The sequence below is a fragment of the Carassius auratus genome, unplaced genomic scaffold (genome assembly GCF_003368295.1).
Source record: "Carassius auratus strain Wakin unplaced genomic scaffold, ASM336829v1 scaf_tig00028918, whole genome shotgun sequence".
NCBI lineage: Eukaryota > Metazoa > Chordata > Actinopteri > Cypriniformes > Cyprinidae > Carassius > Carassius auratus.
This window is the reverse complement of record NW_020525725.1, coordinates 1,205-10,751: the sequence shown is the minus strand read 5'-3', so window position 1 is coordinate 10,751 and position 9,547 is coordinate 1,205. Positions and strand designations below refer to the sequence as shown.

General features: G+C 34.1%; 1 long non-coding RNA gene across 2 annotated transcripts; it reads left to right on the top strand.

Moving 5' to 3' along the window:
- The first annotated feature begins 479 nt into the window (after window positions 1–479).
- Window positions 480–7,427, top strand: LOC113079642 (uncharacterized). 2 transcript variants are annotated; one of them, XR_003281739.1, is made up of 7 exons: window positions 480–790; window positions 1,088–4,414; window positions 4,514–4,565; window positions 4,690–4,724; window positions 4,908–4,979; window positions 5,807–5,910; window positions 6,884–7,427. It is a non-coding gene; the product is annotated as an uncharacterized LOC113079642 (long non-coding RNA). The 2 variants fall into 2 exon arrangements; XR_003281738.1 differs by lacking the exon at window positions 480–790 and having other exon boundaries at window positions 957–4,414.
- The last annotated feature ends 2,120 nt before the right edge of the window (window positions 7,428–9,547 follow it).

The following is a 9,547-nucleotide window of genomic DNA, read 5'->3' as shown; positions in this document are numbered from 1 at the left end:
CTACAGAAATATGAAGAAACATATACACTGGAAAAAATTTTGCGTTGTGGTACTTTTTCGGTTTAAAGAAGATTTTATGATCAAAGTCAATTACTGCACATATAAAACTATAATGTTAATTTTATTACTTGAATTGCTCTGAATGTAGTTGTCAGAAAATCTATTCATATGTGCTTTAGGATAGTTATTTGACTAATTGTTTATGCTTAAATTCTTATAGTTATTTATATTTGGAAGAATTTACATTGTAAGTAAATTTTATTTATAGAGCACATTTAAATTCAGCAATCATAAAAATACAATAAAGTATAAAATCCAATACAATAAAATATAAATTAAAATCCAACAGGAAGTTATCTCGTTCATCTGTCAGCTGTCATTTTGACTGTCATGACAAACAAAGTTAAAGTCCGGAGTCACATTTTTATTGATCATGATTTTTTTTTTTTTTTTTTTTTTTTTAGAACTTATGCAATTCAGAGTGAACTTGAATAATAGTGTACCATGAACACACAGTCATGCACAGAGATCCAACAATCAAGTTGTTTGTTAAATAATATGGAAAAGTTCAGTATGTTTCTCACCAAACCTTACTGTATAACCCCAGAAAACTTGGAATAGACATCACATGATACATAAGACCACTTTATTATATTTTTGCTTCTATTTTAACAGCTTGATGTTATTCGCCATAGACTGACATTATATGGACAAGCACATTTTGGACGTTTTATTTAAATCTCCTTTTGTGGTCTAACAAAGAAACGTATGACATAGGACAAATCCAAGGGTAAGTTAACTTTGACCTATCCCTTTAAGGAAAAGCATTTAACTCACTGTAAAACTAAATATTTTTATTGTAAAAATAAGTTTTCTAATGGATTTTTTTTAATCCCCTGTATTTTCTTTCTTTCTTTCTTTCTTTCTTTCTTTCTTTCTTTCTTTCTTTCTTTCTCTCTGTTCCTTTGATGCTATTATGAATGTAACTGACTAAAGTTGAAAACACTGTTGCCATCTATATATGTGTGTTGTGTTGCTGTTCTTGTTATGCAATAAAAACAAAACTAAAACCAAACTTATTTAACAGGCGAACACTTGACCTTACATCAGCGTGTAATATCGGAAGTGTGACGTAATTATTCAGTGAGTCCCGTTAGCTCAGAGGGAGGGGCGGGGCTTGTGAGCTACCCTGGGTCCAGCCGCTGGGGGCGATCGAGACGCACTGGCGTCACGCTGCAGCAGCGCTTGTGAGGATCCCTCGGTGTGCGCATGCGCGAGTAAGAAGAGCCGAGCTGCAAGAGAGTATTGAGAGTTATATGGTGAGTGCGAGTCCTCTTTATCTTTTCTTTCTTTTCTATTATTTGCTAACGGAGCCAGATAAGTCACCTGTAGGAGAGAACAAAAGAAAAGCACTCTTTCGCATCCGTTCCTAGGGTTTGTAAACTGTACCCAGCAAGCAATTTCGCGTCTAATAGACGTCTAAACACAGCCCAGACGTCTAGGCTAAATCGAGGCTAATTTTGGGCTGTCAGTGAAAATCTAATAGACGTCTAAACATACCCCAAGAATAGACAGCTATTGAATGACTACATATATACGTCTAATAGACGTCTAACCATAGCCCAAGAATAGACTAGTCATCAATTAGACCGCTAAACGACTACACGTCTAATAGACAGGCAATATGGGTCTAGGCTAAAACAAGGCTGATTTTGGGCTGTCAGTGAAAATCTAATAGACGTCTAACCACAGCCCAAGAATAGACTAGTCATCAATTACACTACATATACATGTAATAGACAACAAAATGAGGCATAAGGATTCTTTTCACTCAAATATAACAGGTTCTCATAAATGAAAATCCATCCATACTAATTGAATATAAAGGGATTTATTTTGAATAATTATATATACAACAACAACTTGGACAACATTCAAACATAAAAATTAACAAATATATGTAACAAAAAATATGTAAAACAATTAATTTTTTAAGAATTGACCTATGAATTTTCATTTAAGTGAAATTACTAAACTTACATATATGAGCTTGATACAAATGAACATTCGAGAAGAAAATTTCAGATGGCACTTAGAGGCTTTTGCATCTGAACTCTTTATATCTATCTATCTTTATATATATATTCAATTGCTGTACTTTGTTGACTGATTGCAGGATAATTAGCAATAAACAGTGTCTTTAAATCAAATAAAGTGGATTACATCACTCCAGTTCTGAGGTTTTTACACTGGCTATCTGTCTGTCAAAAAATTAATATCCAAAAACTACAGTTGGTTATTAAATTAACATTTTAACGACAAAGTAAATTTCTAATCTTCTGATGCACTATGAACCATCCAGAGCAGACCTCTCAGGACATCTGGGACAGTAGCCAACTACTTCTATATCTCCAAAGTCAAAACAAAATATGGAGAAGCAGCATTCAGATTTATATCTGAAACAAATTCACCGAAAACTGAATGTATGCTGCATATTTTAATTATTTACAAACAAGTTTAAAGACTTTATGTTTGCCACTACCTTTTATTAAATGGAGAGGATTTTTTTTTTTTTATTTCTTTTCATGTTGCACTATGCTGCTGTTAAATTTTATGTAAAGTACTTACAAAATTTGCTTTAAATCAACTATAATTTAAAAACAAAAATATACTGGTATCTTTATAATAATAAAAAATAGTAATGATAAGTTTCATAGTTTCATGGTTACCGCATCCATTGAATTTAGATACATTTGCAATTACACGTGCAGGTAACGTTAACTTTTTGGAGAAAAGTAGTACTCTGCAATGTTAATGTTAAAATGTCATGGTTTCTACACATTATAACAGCTAACTAATTTAAAAAATGAACATATCAAAAATAACACGCATACTTACAAGATCGAAGTAGAAATGTGAAGGTTTTCACTCAGACTGTTGCTCACCCGTTGCTCTCCGACAGCTGCCTCGTGTAAAATAAAATGGCGGAAATGTTTATCGCGAGATTTGGCTAAAGTGATCTAGACATGTCTCAGTAGTGTTTCGATTGTGCCATCTAGCGGTTGGGAAATGCAATTGCATTTGATTTGATTTTTTTTTATCGTAGATTGTGTATGAATGTTTGACAGAATATATATTAAGCTGTGTAAGCGAAAACATTTCAAAGACTAATATTCTAGGTCGCTGGTCTGAATCTGGGCTATAGCCAAGCCGTACGTAGACCAGATTGCATTGATTTCGCCAGGTGGGCTAAAGCAGACCGCATATAGCCCGTCCAATTCGGAGCTAAATCGTGACTACAGATCGACCATGTCGTGAAAATGACATATTGAACATTGATATCATACCAATGCGAAAATGATTGAATATTAACCATTTCATGCACTGCCTGGCAAAAAAATACAATTAATCAGTTTTGACAAAAAGTGGGCTACAATAGCCGGGTCTGAATACGAGCTAAATCGTGGCTAAGCACAGCCTACACATATAACATGTAAAATAAAGTAAACCAAACAACTTGTAATCACGGTAGACTCTGCGTACATGATGGAATATCATACATCTCACAAGTTATTTTGCAAAAAAAATACATTTATCCAGATTAAATGTTATTTGGGCTAAAAGTGGGTTACACATAGCCGGACTATATCGGTCTATATTTAACCCAGACATTGAAATGAGGGCTATTGCTTGCTGGGTAGCTACATGCAACAAGCTCAAGTAGCCCGTGTCAACGAATCATTGTAGTTTTGTAGGGCGTTATTTTAATGACAAATGTGAGAGAGTTTTAAGAGTTGCACAGGACACAGTTTGAGAGAGACACACGTTTTTAAGTGCGCGCGGCCGGTGTCCCCCCACCCAGCACCAGACGTCATTTGGACGTCGTTTTCTGGTCTAAATGAAGTCGACCCGTCATGGCCATCTTTTAGACCAAAAAGCGACGTTGAAAATTGGTCTTCATTTGGTCTGTCGGATTTGGTCCAAATTAAGCCCAAAAAGCGAAGTTGAAAATTGGTCTTCATTTGGTCCGTCGGATTTGGTCCAAATTAAGCCCAAAAAGCGAAGTTGAAAATTGGTCTTCGATTGGTCCGTCGGATTTGGTCCAAATAAGCCCCAAAAGCGACATTTAACGTCTCCAAATTTAGCCCAAAAATAGATGTAAATGGGCTTTAAGTCCAAATTTATCAGAAAAATAACTTTTATTTCGCACCACAAAGCCCTTGACATAAACCAGTGATTAAATATATTAGACCTCAGGTCTGAAGCATTGTTAAATATATTTAAATATTTTGAAAAAACTTGATGGTCACGCGCTGAACTGGAGCGGAGGAAGTCACCATGGAAATGGGGCGCAGCTCAACCGTCAAGCAGCTGAATGGACGCTGTCTCTCATGGATGTTTTCACTAATTTCAGGTAAATTTAATCCCTAAAATACACAAATATTACATAAAAGTGTCCCTGAAACTTTCTTTCATGTAAATGACACGCTTTTGTTGAAAATGTACTTTATAGAAATGTGTCTTCAGAAAAGTTAGCATCTCAACCATAATCCTAACTACAAGAGGTAACTTTATATGCATCTTTCACAATGTATTTCGCCTACATCAGCATGAATCTGTAATTTTTTTTATATATGTGTGTTTATATAATATTTTCATTATATGTGTGTGTGTGTGTTTGCCTGTTAGTTATTTTGATGTCCACACTGTAAGAGCATTACTCGGTTAGTAAACCTAAAACTTTAAATTCTGTTATTATTCTTAAAAAAATTTTGTATAATCTGTAAATTAATTTTCTTTTCTGCATTTCACCTCTGCTATAGTTTATTTATAATAAACCTGGCATTGTATAATAAATATTGTTGGCTTAGACAGATTGACAGAATGACAGATTGTTTATGTTCTAGATTCTTCCATGCTGATGGCCGTGCGTGTATCCAGCTGAAGAACATTTTTAGACATTATGAAACATATAACTAGTAAGTAATACCTCAAACATACACTACCATTCAATTGTTGAAAGGTCAGATTTATCATGTATTAACATTTACATTTATTCATTTAGCAGACGCTTTTATCCAAAGAGACTTACAGATGAAGACAGTGGAAGCAATCAAAAAGAGCAATGAAATATAAGTGCTATATCAAGTCTCAGTTAGGTCAACACAGTACACGTAGCATGGGATTTTAAATAATATAATAAATAAAAAGAAAACGGATAAGAATTTAAAAAAAGAATAGAGCAAGCTAGTTCGAGGTCTTTACACATACACACACACATACACACATATACAATTGCATAATAAATGAAAAGAAAATAGGATACAAAAAGATTAGAAAGGTAGTCAGATTCTTTTTAAGAATAGAATTAGAATAGTGAGTGTTAAAGTTAGAGGGGATATTCGACTGATAGTCTAATCATATGTTTGGGGGGAAAATACACTGAGTCAAGTCAGACATTCGACAGTCATAATTACAGATCTTAACACACAGGTAAAATGTGTAATGAACACCTCTCGGATACAAACGGGGTAAATAATAGTTCATCATTGAGGGATCTTTTCTATTTCAGAGACTGAAAATCATTGATAAATCACAAGGTAATTGTAACTTATTGGAAGAGGAATAATAAGAAGAAAAGAAAATGCATGTGTGACTTTATATTGCTTCTTGTTTTTCAGTGGGTTGAAAGTGTTTTCTTCTCATCTTTGTGCATTTTCAGATGTTGTGCATATTTATGGATCAAATTTTTTAACGTTGTTTAACTTTTTAACATTATAATATTGGTTGTCTTCTCTTTTTTCAGAGTTTAGCTCCAACCCCAGTTAAGCGGACCTGAGCAGCTGATCAAGGATCAGCAGAAACTCTGCAGAACAATGGTCCTCCAGCCCAGGACTGGACACCAGTGTTGTAAGTCATTCTGCCTCTTCATAGTTCATGTTAAGAACATACTGTAGGAGATCTCAACATTGTCCAACCTGCAGTGCACCTGACCCCATTAATCAAGGTCATCAGTTTTACTAACTATAAGTCACAAACAGGTGAGTGTGATCAGATGTGGACGTAAACTCTGGGGGTGTTTCACTCAGGTCCATTGCTCAGTAGTCAGTGGTGAAGGGCTGCCTCAATCACAATTTTCTTTTTACGGTGCACTGATAATTCACTATAAGATTACACGTAATAGATTTTAAAACACAAACCAATAATATATTTTAGCATAAACCTATCACTAGACAGGTAATGTCTAATCTAGTAAACATTTCCAATTAATTTATGAATTAAATCTTGCACATACATGTAATAAAGTATTTATTATAATGTGCTGTATATTGCCAGTAGTGATGTTGAATAATAAGGACAGAAATAGTCACCAGTGTATAGTGAGCCACAGTGCTTACCAGTACCTACATTTATATGTACACAATATATTCACAACTTGGCAAACTGTGAAGCTGATTGAGACGTAAACTCTGCATGACAGTGGACCTTAAGCCAAGCATAGGTCTCTGCAGGAAAGTAATGCATTAAAATTCTCTTTTAATGGGAGTTACCAGATCAGGGTGTTTTTAGACCATGATACCTGATTGGTTGATGTCATAGTGAAGGTAGGTTTAGGGGTGGGGTTAGGTAAGGGGGATCAGTTTGATTGCATGATTTATAAACACCCAGCAGTTTGAAAACACACCTTAAGTCATAAACGCCCACTTTTACTCTGCAGAGACCTAATTCTCACCTTAAAGGCCAGAGTTGACAACCCCTGACATACTGATTAGTTAATAATCTCTCATGAAGAACGAGTACACTTTAATTTGTACATTTTGGACAACCATTGTTTTTATATTATTAATTTACATTTTAGTTACTGTTTTCTTTCTCACTTTAGATGCTGGGGATGGAGGAAGAAGCAGAAGATCAGAGATCAGGCAGAGATCTACTGGTGCCCCTGTGGGAATCCCATTTACCTAACGTGTTAGTTAAACCAAAGATTTCCATCACGCACCTTCATGTCCAAGCCAGACTTTTGTTCATCTTTGAAACACAAATGCAGAACTTTTTAATAAAATCGGATAATTTTTTTATATTAAATAACGCATTCACACAAGCACCATGATGCATCAGTGCTGCATTGGCGTGAGAGCTGGCGCTTTTGTGAAAATCCATTGGGGATTCATAATTTCTGAATAGATTATTTTTACTGTTGTTGTTGTTGTTTTTTGCGTACCCAAGGCATCTGTTAAAAAATATCTTAATTTGTGTTCTGCAACATGGTTTGGGGCAACATGAGGGTAAGAAAATAATGACAGATTAAAATTTTTGGTTGTTCTAATGTGGTTATAATTGTTCATAGTTTATTGTCTTGAAAAATTATATTAATACAGAAAGATGGATTAATTTGATAAGTTTATAATAAAGACTTTTAAATTGATAAAAAATCTAAATAAATACTACTCTTTTGCAAGGTCTATTAAAAAAATACTGATAAATGTAATGGTTTCCACAAAATATTGGGCAGCACAACTGTTTTAAACATTGATAATAATCAGAAATGTTTCTTGAGCAGCAAATCAGTATATTATAATGATTTCTGAAGATCATGTAACACTGAAGACTGGAGTAATTGTGTTACAAATTCAGTTTATAGGCATAAATTACATTTGACAATGCATCCACATAGAAAACAAATATTTCTGTAGTTATATTTCACAATATTACTGTTTTTACGGTCTGTTTAATCAAAGGATGCTTAAGATGTGATCAAGAATTTACATGAAAGATGTGTCAATAAATGTGTCAATATACTGTGAATTGTCTTATTTTCACTAATTAGGAATATTAAAAATAATTCACCGTTGTAATTAGGTCTGGAAAAGACGTCTTTTCACCTTTCACTTTTCAACCACATTTAAACGTAATTTGGACGTCTTTTCACCTTTCACTTTTCAACTAAATTTTAACGTTGTTTAGACGTCTGCCAATGACGTCTTTTCAACAAGTTTATGCTGGGTGGGCCAGATAGCAAACAGTCATTGAAACTATGCTGAATCAACATTCCGTTGTCAACTTTAAGTCATTGAATCAACATCGAACTCCGATGTTGATTCAACATCATTTTGCACCCTGATTTAATATTGAAACAATGTTGAAATTCTGTCCATAGATCAACAGAATTTCAATGGTATTTCAACTATCAGGAATATTGAAACAATGTTGAAATTTCAACTGAACTAAGGATCAACATGATTTCAATGGAATTTCCATAGATTTTAAATGTAATGCCATAAATTAAATAGCTTGCTTTATCTACAGCCAGGATGTTAAAAAGTATTGGAATATTTGAAATCTTGTATAAAACATACCACACTACTTAAAATCAAATTCATGTTTATTAGCCTCTCTACTCTTTATTTACACTTCATTGTCATCTGATGCCTGCATAAGTTGTCGTCCAGTCCCTCCTGCCCGGTCTGGCGCATAGCGCAGCCATTTTTGGGTGAAAATTGGGTGATGGTAGCTGTCCCATCTGCTGAGTAAGAGCATCTAAAACAGAAGATAAAATCACAATGAAAAAAAAAATATAGCATTTAAGTTAAACAGAACATATATTTGAACACTTGGAACAAGTTCAGTAGCCTAGGCCTATGATTTTTCAATGATCGGATAAGGCAATAAGTCCTCATGTTGTAGGCTAGATCATATTTCCCCTATATTCAAAGCACTTTTCAAAACTGCCCGTTCATGGATGTATTCGAATTAAAGGGAGGCAAAAAGGATTAGCTTGCAGTGTAGGAAAATGTATGAGGCCAAGTGACTCTAAAAATGTTATGTTTATTATTTTATTAGTTCAGAAGTAGTTGTTAACTCCACAAATGTAATATAAATAACTGGATACTAATTAAATAGTTAATGTAGATTAGAGTTACCATAGACAAAAGATGTTTTGACAAAATAATCATAGACAAAAACCGTTGCATTCAGTTTTTGACGAGGTTTTGGGCTGGAAAACCAATTGCAAGTGGTGCAAGTTGTTTGCAGAAATAAGATAACTTAACTTTTGCTTACTTGGTGTGCAATAGTGATCTGTAAAAGAACAGAAAAGACAAAAATCTCGTTAAAAACAGCAATTAAAATTCACAATCATACAGTGTGACTGTACATATGTACTCAGGTAACCAATCTGTTATTAAAAATATAAAAACAAAGAATATAAACAAATTAAATATACAATTTAAAAGTTTAGAAGACAAGTGGTTGCTGGACAAAAAGAGGCCAGCCAATTTTTATTTTAGAATAAAAAAAAAAAACCTTGCCATTTTCAGCTAGATTCTACTGGCCTGGAATGGGGTGGACATTGATAAATGGGTCAAAGTCTACTTTAATATTTTCATTTTCAACATTGCTGACACACACACATAAACTGATTATGTTGTGGAATGCATTTCTCATGTGCTTATTTCTGAATATCGGGTTTTGCAGTGTGCCCAGTGCCAGTTAAACAGACTGTCCATCAAGCAGTTGCCCAAATACATTCCTGTATGTATGCTTGTTG